Source organism: Copadichromis virginalis, linkage group LG16 (assembly GCF_057382275.1).
Source record: "Copadichromis virginalis isolate Kocher_CV1m ecotype Utaka linkage group LG16, C_Virginalis_male_GT1.1, whole genome shotgun sequence".
NCBI lineage: Eukaryota > Metazoa > Chordata > Actinopteri > Cichliformes > Cichlidae > Copadichromis > Copadichromis virginalis.
This window is the reverse complement of record NC_140633.1, coordinates 4,979,831-4,990,872: the sequence shown is the minus strand read 5'-3', so window position 1 is coordinate 4,990,872 and position 11,042 is coordinate 4,979,831. Positions and strand designations below refer to the sequence as shown.

Sequence of the window (11,042 nt, the reverse complement as noted above, 5' to 3'; positions counted from 1 at the left end):
ACAGCATTGTGCCATCACGCACCAGGGTGAGTTATAACAATGACAAACCCTGGTTTACTCCTAAACTCAAAAAGCTGTGGCTGGAAAAGAGAAAGGCGTTCAGAAGCGGAGACAGGGACTGCTACAGAGAGGCCAAGTACAGGTTCACTAAAGAAGTGGACATTGCCAAACATCAGCACTCTGAGAAGATGCAGCAGCAGATCTCAGAGAATGACTCGGCCTCTGTGTGGAAAGGTTTTAGGAATATCACCAACTACAAGCCTAAAACCCCCCACTCCACTGATGACTTGCTCTTGGCCAACACCCTCAACGACTTCTACTGCCGTTTAGACGAGCCATCAGGCAGCCTTCACACCTCCAACGACCCCAACAATAGAGACACTTTGGACACTAATTCCCCCACCTCTCCCCCCTCCATAGAGCCATCACCACCTTCAAACCGTTCACCTACAACACCCCCCTCCTCACCCCACACAAAAGAGGATTTCACACCACCTCCTCCCACCACAACTCTTCATATTCATGAAGCAGATGTGAGGAAGCAGTTTAAGAGTCTGAATGCTCGGAAAGCTCCCGGCCCAGACGGCGTGTCTCCTGCCACCCTCAGACACTGTGCAAACGAGCTGGCCCCAGTGTTTTCTGGCATTTTCAACTCCTCACTGCAGGCATGTCATGTGCCTGCCTGCTTCAAGTCCTCCACCATAATCCCTGTCCCCAAGAAACCTAGGATCACTGGACTAAATGACTACAGACCCGTGGCTCTGACATCTGTGGTCATGAAGTCTTTTGAGCACCTAGTTCTCTCCCATCTCAGGACCCTCACGGCCCCCCTCCTGGACCCCCTGCAGTTTGCATATAGAGCCAACAGGTCTGTAGACGACGCCATCAACATGGCCCTACACTTCATCCTGCAGCATCTGGACTCCCCAGGAACCTACGCCAGGATCCTGTTTGTGGACTTCAGCTCTGCCTTCAACACCATCCTTCCAGACCATCTCTGAGACAAGCTTTCCCAGATGAATGTGCCTGATCCCATCTGCCGGTGGATCACTGACTTCCTGACGGACAGGAAGCAGCATGTGAGGCTGGGAAAGAATGTCTCGGACTCCCGGACCATCAGCACCGGCTCCCCTCAGGGCTGTGTTCTTTCTCCTCTGCTCTTCTCCCTGTACACCAACTGCTGCACCTCCACCCACCAGTCTGTCAAGCTAATCAAGTTTGCAGATGACACCACCGTTATTGGACTCATCTCGGACGGGGACGAGTCTGCCTACAGGAGGGAGGTTGAACGTCTGGTGTCCTGGTGCAGCCGCAACAACCTGGTGCTGAATGCCCAGAAGACAGTGGAGATTATTGTGGACTTCAGGAAGCACACAGCCCCACTCCCCCCCATCATCCTGACTGACACCCCCATCACCTCTGTGGACTCATTCCGCTTCCTGGGTACCACCATCACCCAGGACCTGAAGTGGGAGCCCACCATCACCTCTGTCATCAAGAAAGCCCAGCAGAGGATGTACTTCCTGAGGCAGCTGAAGAAATTCAACCTGCCAACACGGACGATGATGCAGTTCTACACTGCAATCATCGAGTCCATCCTCACCTCCTCCATCACCGTGTGGTACGCTGGAGCCACTATCAGGGACAAACAGAGACTGCAGCGTGTTGTGCGCTCTGCTGAGAAGGTGATTGGCTGCAGACTCCCATCTTTGCAGGACCTGTACACCTCCAGGACACTGCGGCGTGCAGCTCGGATCTCAGCTGACCCTTCTCACCCTGGACACAGTCTGTTTGACCTGCTCCCCTCAGGCAGGAGGCTCCGGTCCATTCGCACCAGAACCTCTCGCCATAAGAACAGTTTCTTCCCCTCTGCTGTTGGACACATGAACAATAACCATATGACTGTACCCGCCACTAACACATGACCCTACGCTGTGTCACTGCATCATTCTATGTTTGGCACTGATCACCACCTGTACTCATGTATATATCTTTCAACGTAGCACTCTTAATTCTTATTCTCATGTATATATCTCATGTATATCTCATGCACATATCTTTCCACGTAGCACTTTTAATTCTTATCCCTACTTTTATTTTTTTCCATGTCTATTTAAGTGCTATTTATGACAGCATGTTTGCACTGAAGCACCGCAGCAATTTCCTAATGTTGTAAACCTGCTCAACATTTGGCAATAAACCCCTTTCTGATTCTGATTCTGATTATTTTTGAGGTCGGTTTTGATCAAGAACATAAGTATAGCCTGCATGAAACAACCAGAGCAGGAGGTTCAATCAAGAACACATATGACACATATCTGCTTGACACGAAAGCAGTGCACACTGAACTCAGGTAACATTTGTTATTAGAGGAGGTCAAAAAGTGTGTCAGTGAGAAATATCCATCAAAAGCATGATTTACACTAGCTGCAGCTCACAGTCAGCAACTCATCAGTTTTGTTGTTCAAACCAAACAAGAATTTTTCACATCATGTTGTCCTGCAGGAACTCACCGGATCACCTCTCCAGCACTTTGATCCCAAGACAGGAATACAATATGCAGAGTTAGTTTAATTGATTGGAATTCAGCTGTCATCTTCAGAGTGTTTCATTTGATAAAGTTAAGAACGAGAAATCAAGTGGTCAGAGCTATCATGGTGATATTCAGGGTCAGATTCTGTGCTAGTGCAAAACCTTCTTTTGGCCTGAAAAAGCTGCTGTGGGGTTTACAACAGAGGAGCAATTGAAAGCCTGCAGGTCAAATTAGCGTCAGGATGCATTTGCAAAAATGTTTCGTGTGAGTAGAAAGTTCTCTGGGTGATCCAACCGTGCGTTAGTTGATATACAAACATGCAATGAGAACATTTCAGTAATTAGCTGTTAAGTGTCACCCAAACATGAGGAGGCCAGTGAAGGAGCCAGTGACGGTTTAACAAAAAGAATACAGTGTGAGTGCAGGTTTACATGTTTCTCTCTGAGAAAAAGAGACGTCGATGTGTTTCTATTAGTGTGAAATCCTTTTTAGAAATTAGGCACTGTGTGAGGTCATTTAGTAAGAGTCAGTGAATCTTTCACAGTTGTAAAACACATAAAAAGAAACAACATAAGTAACGTATGTTTTTTCCCGAGGGTGGTGGGGTAGGACTTCATCGACTATCTCGATTCACCACACTCCTTGCCATTGGTTGATGCCCTCAGGCGTCGGTGTGTTGGTGGTTCTGGTGTCCGGGCTGGGCGCTCAGGTATGTACCGGCTCACTCCCAGTGACTGCTTGGCGGGGTCTGGCACCCGTGGCTCCGTCAGGCAACTTCCGGGGGGTGGGGGGCTCTCAGTCCTCTGGCCTCTGGGCCTGTGGCTCAGGTCACTCTGGCACAGCTGTCTGCCGGCAGAGCCCACGGCCACATCACGGGCCCCCTGTGCTTCTGCTCCGTGGCTGCTGGGTGACCTCTAATCTGGGGCTCTCCTCAGCGCTTCCCAGGAGGGTGGCATGGCTGCAACTCCAATGGTCCTCCTTGGGCTCTCACATTCTGGGGTCCTCTGGGTGTCTGGGGCCTGGATCTCCTCCATGCCTGCTACATGCACTGGGGGACAGACTATGGCTTCCTGTTAAATCCGGAATTGAATTCAAAATCCTGCTCCTCACATACAAGGTCTTAAATAATCAGGCCCCATCTTATCTTAATGACCTTGTAGTACCATATCACCCTATTAGAGCACTTCGCTCTCACACTGCAGGCTTACTTGTTGTTCCTAGAGTATTTAAAAGTAGAATGGAAGGCAGAGCCTTCAGTTTTATCTTTTGTCCTGTCTTCCTCTGCTCATCCCAACAGGTTGTGGCAGATGGCTGTCCCTTCCTCGGCCTGGTGCTACTGGAGGATTCTTTCTTTTAAAATGGAGTTTTTCCTTCCCACTGTTGCCAAAGCGCATGCTCATCAGAAATCATATGATTATTGGGTTTTTTCTGTATTTTTCTCTCATCCACATCAAAAGGAGCAGGTTAAAGTGGTTCTGGCATCTGACAAGGATTCCTCCTGAGCGTCTCCCAGGTGAGGTGTACTGGACGAGCTCCCACCAGGAGGAGGCCCTGAATCAGACCCAAGACATGATGGAGTTCCCCTAGATAAGCTGGAGGAGGTGGGTGTGGAAAAGGAGGTCTGGAGTTCTCTGCTTAGGCTGCTGCCCCCACAACCTGGCCACAGATAAGTGAAATAAGTAGATCAAATATAACTTGGTGTTCTAAAGAATATTGTTGTTTCCTTGCAGGACACCAGGAGAGATGAGCCCTCCATCACAGATGGTGTGGTCACCTGCAGGTTCAAGGTCATTGCATCTCCAGCCCACATCTACTGCCACTGTACTTAAGGGAAGTTGGGACAATGTTAAAGACTTTCTTCAGACAATTGCATTTGGATGAGCTAAATTCATGACAGGCACTCAAGCAGTAATGCCTCGACTGACAAATGAACATACCAAGCTTCTGTGTTGTTTGAGCCAGAGACTGCACTTGTGGATGAACAATAAAAACATTTTATATTTATTATATTAGTAATGTAACTTGCAATAAAAGTTATGGGAAGCTTAAACTTAGTTTCAGAATAATTAAATCTGAGACTTTGTTTTATTGAAAAGTTATTAAAGTTTTAAAGTGTGTGACAAATAAAATAATAAATTATTAAGTAACACCAGCTACAATATTGGAAATATGTGTGTTGTTCAGCAGAACAGTGTCCAGTATGTTGGCTGAAATGCTTTAAATTTGAAAATAAAAGTTGGGCTGATTTTAACGCATTACAAGGAGTGTTTTAATTATTATTTTCTAAATAAGCAGTGTTTATATTACGTGTAATGAAATAAGTTCAAGGATAATAAAAGGTAATGAGATTTAACTGCATTCAACTTATGTGCAGCAAAACTAAAAATAAGTTACGGAAGTGTTCAAATAATATGTGTGCTTTTAAAAATGCTCGTCTATTTAAAGACTACACAATCTGTGTTAATTCTAATTATACCACAATCCCTTGCCTGTTGTGTTAAATATACATAAACAGTATGTGTTATCAGATGAAAGTACAAAACTCTCAAGAACCCCCCTCCTAAATTTCAGGTGGCATTTTAAAAACATGCCATGACATAACACACAGCTGCTATAATCATTCAGTGAGGTCAAATGTCAATTATAGTTATAGGTTCTTGCTATATGTTATAACATAAACACAGCACAGTTGTAAGAATAATAGTTTCTAGGTTCTAAGGCTTTTTGTCAGTTTAATAGTGAGCTTTACGAGACTCATTTTCGTGCCAAAGGCTCGCACAGGCCTAAGTTCCCTTATGACAACTAGAGCTGGAAACAAGACCTCAAGCGATCCTAAGGCTAATTAGCACGGCTAGCATTTAAAAAACATCTGTTAAATGTTGTCATTGCTAGCATATACCTGTATTACAGCATGGTAAGTAGCGAGAACGCAAAGTTTTTGTTACCTTTGAAAAGAAAAATGTGAAGCTGTAATATTAGCATGAGCTATGCTAATGTTATTCACTGAAACAAACATCGCAGGTACTGACTTACTGCTTTCTAATATCTGTGTTTATTTCTGGATATACCTACATGGTTATTAGACATCCCACATAAAGGGTGACAAAGGCAGTAACTATAAATGACCATAACTTTACTGTAAATTACACTGATGGGCTCAGTTCATATAGTTATATCACGTGCACACGCATGTTAGCAACCGTAACCATGCAGGCTGTTGGTATATGAATGCTGCGCAAGGTTCCAGCTGTTCCTTTACACTTGCTCTTGGATTTGTCTTGACCTGCTCCAAGCTCAGCTTGTGGAAAGATAACTTTTGGAGAATATTTCTACAGAAAGCGGATTTTACTACAAAGCGACAACAACTACTGCATCTTTGGATCTTTTGTACTTGTGTTTCATCATAACAGCAAAGCTTGAAGATCGTGGACCCCGACTCCTCGACAGCCACCAGGTACATTTCAAAATTTCTTCAATTATTTCAAGAGTCACTAGATGACTATAGTAATTTTACAGGTTCCAGTGTGAATATCACGTTTTAATGTGATCAAAATAAGTGTGTTCTAAGACTTTTCCTGGCAAATCGCTTTTATGCTTTAAATTTTCCAGGAGAGGTGTAGAATTTATTACCGACTGGTGTATGAATGTGAAAAAAGGTTTTACTTTGATTTGAAGCCTTCAAATTTGACACTTTTTTCCAATGAAATGGTTAAAATTAGCTTAAAATTCGTAAAATGCCCCCCTCCCCAAATATACATATGTATATGTGTATATCGGTTTCTATGGTAACAGCATCTCCTCACAATGTTAGGACATATAGGAGTAAACACACCAGGTCCCCTGTAGGTCCTGACATCATTTTCTTCTCTGGATCAAAGGCTTCATTTAAATAAACTATAACTTTTTCCCAGCTACATATGCGATGATAAATAAAATAAAATGAAATAATATAAAAAAGAATATTGAAAACATCAATCATAGTAAAAAATATTCATGAAGTCAAACTGTTACAAAAATGTGTTTTATTTTTAAAATTGTGTGTGGAGTTCTACTGCCTTTTTTGTATTAGCAATATTTAGGACATGGAATTGGTACATGGGGAGATTAAATGTTTCGTTATATTTTACATCGTTAATGAAAGAATTAAAAAAAATATGAGAATGAGCTGCTAAATTATTTATGAATTTACTGCAGTATGCTATTCATGTCCAGTTCTTTACAAATCAGTACCTATTATCCATGACCTAGTCCAACGTAGTGTTTGCATAAAGGTTTAAAAAGAACAAATAAACAAAATGAATGTATACAAAATACAATACTGTTACCTTAAAAGTGTAGTGTGCACAGAGTGAGCTGCCTTGGCAGAGATTTGGATGCTTCACTTAATGATTGTGGACATAGTTGAAATCTTGTTTTCTTCTCACATGAACAAGTTTTTTTATTTTTTTTTATTTAACCTTTATTTAACCAGGAATGTCCCGTTGAGATCAAAGACCTCTTTTTTCAAGGGAGTCCTGGCCAAGAGGCAGCACATTTCAAGACAAATACATACGAACAAACAAAGTTAAAATTACACAAAACAATTACACATTATTGAGGCAGCCTGTAGGCCTTTGAGTTTAGTTTTAAAAACATTTAAAGACAACAATTCAGTTAGTAAAGTAAAGTGTCATTCAGTCTGAAATGAATGTAGCCTGTAGCTTTAGCACTGGGTGCTTACTACATTCCTACTGTTATTTTAAACTTTGTTTCCTTACAGGCTGTCTTGACTACATTGTTGAACGTCCCAAGAACGAGACCTTTCTGAAGTCATCAGGATCCTTGATGACAGTCTCCTGAGCGCCATCTCTTCTGATGAAGCGTGGGACACTGATACCGAGCGTGTCAGTAAAGGTGAGTACATCGCCCTCTCATCCTCCCCCTCTTCTCATGAAGAACTGGATGCTGATGCGTGTCAGTGAAGTGGAAGGTGAGTACCCCCTCCCCACCTCGCTTTCTCGCACTGAGGTCTGCTTATTGTAAATATCTTGTACTTGTTTTTACACCTTTTAATGTCAAAGTTGGCCTCTGTGCTTATCAGTGTTGGAAAGAGTCTTTCTTGCACTGAGGTCTGCTTATTGTAAATATCTTGTACTTGTTTTTACACCTTTTCATGTCAAAGTTGGCCTCTGTGCTTTTTCCGTGTTGGAAAGACTCTTTCTTGCATTGAGGCCTGCTTATTGTAAATATCTTGTACTTGTTTGAACACCTTTTAATGTCAAAGTTGGCCTCTGTGCTTATCAGTGTTGGAAAGAGTCTTTCTTGCACTGAGGTCTGCTTATTGTAAATATCTTGTACTTGTTCTTACACCTTTTAATGTCAAAGTTGGCCTCTGTGCTTATCAGTGTTGGAAAGAGTCTTTCTTGCACTGAGGTCTGCTTATTGTAAATGTAGCCCTCATTTACTCAATACCATTAAATAAATGGGCTTTGGGTTCTTTTTCTAGTGTACTCTCGTACGATGTTTTTAAATTAACTTCTCTTTTGTTTCTGGGATCAATGAAGCTTATTCCTTACCAGTAGCACTACACGCGAAAATTAACACTAGTGTCTATAGTGCAGTAAATCATGTCATACACCATGTAAAGTAGAGCATTGCAACCCTCCTTTAATTTACCAAACAATGAAAACAAGAAAATAATAAAATGGCAGATTTCAGTATTCAGGCAAACCAAAAACACACACAGCAATTTACCCACTGTACACAGAATCTCCACACATACAGTGTAAACCACCAGTGATAAAACAATTATAGTCCCAAACTAAACCTAAAGCCGGCAGAGATAAACCCTACGTTGCAGGCCTGTGTTGCTCCAGAATAAATCCAAAACGATCTCCCAACCGGAAGTTCTTCACTCAATGAGCAAAAGATAAATAAATAAACTCAGTACCTTGTGAGACGTGCAATTCCCACCAGCTTAATCCAGGTAACAAGTTGTCTTCAGCTCCGTCAGAAACACTCCGCTCTGAATGCAGTAGCACAAAGATGAGGAAGGTCCGTGATCTCCACGTGCTCCACAAGCTACCTGTTTTAGCTTCCCACGTTGCCAGAGGTACTCTGAGTGACGCGGGCACTCAGAGTGACTATCTGGGGTGTGTCCGTCGTTATCCAGTTCGGTAACGATCCTCTGCAGCTTGTTACGTTCCACAACTACAGCGAAACAGCAGCCTACAGTAGTCCTTATTAGCGAACGGCTGGGTTAGCCTCACTTTAACTTAATGCGTGCACGGCCGCAAGAAACAAAGCACACAGTCCAGCAGACTCACGCTGAAACTTCACGTGTTATGTCACTAGCCTACCGACACTGTGACTTATCTGTCCGAAAAGTCAAAACACACTTACTCTTAGTACATAAAAACGAGCTAACTTCTCCGGATGCTCCGTGTAACTCACGTACCACCGCCCTCTCTTCTCGCGCTCTCGTCTCTTTTTTCCTTTTCCTTCTCCACCCTGTGTTACCTTCACAGACCTTACCCCCGTAGGAAATTACAGTTCTCACAAACAATTCACAAGAAAAGAAAGATAACTTATTTTAAACAATGCAAACATGTTTTTAATCATTTTACATGAACTCTTACCTTTTTAAATATACAAGAAAATTTAAATAAATGAACTCTTTGATATTTATATTCTCAGATTTCACTTATCTTTTACTATTTATGCATCTTTTTAACCCGGGTTACACCCTCCCCCCACTAAATGTCTGGTGTCCTCAACAGACTACCAAAGAACTACAAGAACTTGGGAAGTAGGATGACCTTTTTACGTACTATGGCTCTTAGTCTTTGCCTATAGTGATAACAACCCCTCTATGTATAATAGTGATAGGCTGATCTTTAGCTTTTCCTGGCTCATCATAGGTTAAACGAACTACTGGTTTAATCTGTCTCTTAGGCCTTAGTTTAGGAGTGTCACCCAACAAATTACGGTGTGTATTTGGTTTCTGAGTTTTGGCAGACCGGGCTGTTATGGGATCCAGATCAGGTTCTGGGGCAGAATCTTGATCATCTTCTTCATTTTGGTCAGACTCCTCCTGAATATCCACCATGTGGTCGGGCTCAGTCTCACTGTCCCGATTAACGTCTTCATCCTCCAGTGGCAGTTCCTCCTTTTCACTGCGCTGATCAGAATCAGTTTCATCACTGACGTCATCCTGGTCTCTTGCACAATCCTCTTGTGGCACTGCTTGAGATCTAAGAGCCTGTCTTAATGCTTCTCTCACTCTTTCTTGAGTGTAGTAGTATCTCTGAGGCTCATAGTATTCACTTTCTGAGGACGAATCAGAATCCTGTGACAGCTGAGGGTCAGACGCAACTGTGGCCTGCTTTGGTTTCTTGCCCTTTGGTTTTTGTCTGTCACAACAGTTATTGCTTTCTTCAGGGATTGGCAATTTCACATGTTGGCCAATAGGAAGGATATGGTCTCTGTGGATTGTTTTCAGACGACCACTCCCATTCTCTTTCTTTAGTTGGTAGACAGGAAGGTTGGGCATTTTTCCAACAACTTGGTAAGGTATTGGACTCCATCTTGTTTGCAACTTGTGCTTCCCTTTGAGACCCCAGTTCTTTAGTAGGACTCTGTCTCCTATCTCTAGAGACTGGAAACAAACTCTCTTGTCATAGCCCTTTTTGTTCTTCTGATGGACTTTGTCTGCCGTCTCGGATCCTAGCTTGTAGGCTTGACGGAGATCTTCTTTAAGCTTTGACACATAGCGTGAATGACTTTCCTCAGCTTTGTCAATTGTGGTCCCAAAGCACAAGTCCACTGGCAGTCTGGCTTCACGGCCAAACATTAGGAAGTATGGCGAAAAACCAGTTGCATCACATTTTGTACTGTTATAAGCATGGACCAAATAAGGGACATGCTGGCTCCACTGACGTTTCTTTTCTGTGCTTAGAGTACCCAACATAGAAAGCAGCGTTCGATTGAACCGCTCTGGCTGAGGGTCTCCTTGCGGATGATACGGAGTAGTGCGCGACTTCCGTATCCCCATGTTCTTCAACAAGTCTTTGATCAGACGACTCTCAAAGTCTCGCCCGTGGTCTGAATGGATACGAGCCGGAAGACCATAGTGGACAAAAAACGTATCCACTAGGATTTTGGCCACTGTTTGAGACGTCTGATTCTTGGTCGGGAATGCCTGGGCGTAGCGCGTGAAGTGATCTGTGACCACTAAAACATTTCTCATGCCCTTGGAATCCGTCTCCATTGAGAGAAAGTCAATGCACACCAGATCCATAGGTCCACTGCTGGAGATCTGGTGAAGCGGTGCGGCTCTCTGGGCAGGAGTCTTGCGTGTTATGCATTCACCACAACTTTTGATATGGTCCTCAGTGTCCTGCAACATTCTTGGCCAGTAGAACCTTCGACGGAGTAAATCCAGAGTTCTCTCTATGCCCAGGTGTCCTGAGTCATTGTGTACTGATCTCAACACAACATCATGATACACCTTTGGCAGGACTAGCTGATG

The 11,042-nt window shown here is 43.3% G+C and overlaps 1 long non-coding RNA gene across 1 annotated transcript; it reads left to right on the top strand.

Moving 5' to 3' along the window:
- The first annotated feature begins 3,841 nt into the window (after nt 1-3,841).
- LOC146690122 (uncharacterized) lies at nt 3,842-4,540 on the top strand. The gene is made up of 2 exons (XR_014915795.1): nt 3,842-4,134; nt 4,264-4,540. It is a non-coding gene; the product is annotated as an uncharacterized LOC146690122 (long non-coding RNA).
- Nucleotides 4,541-11,042: the final 6,502 nt, after the last annotated feature.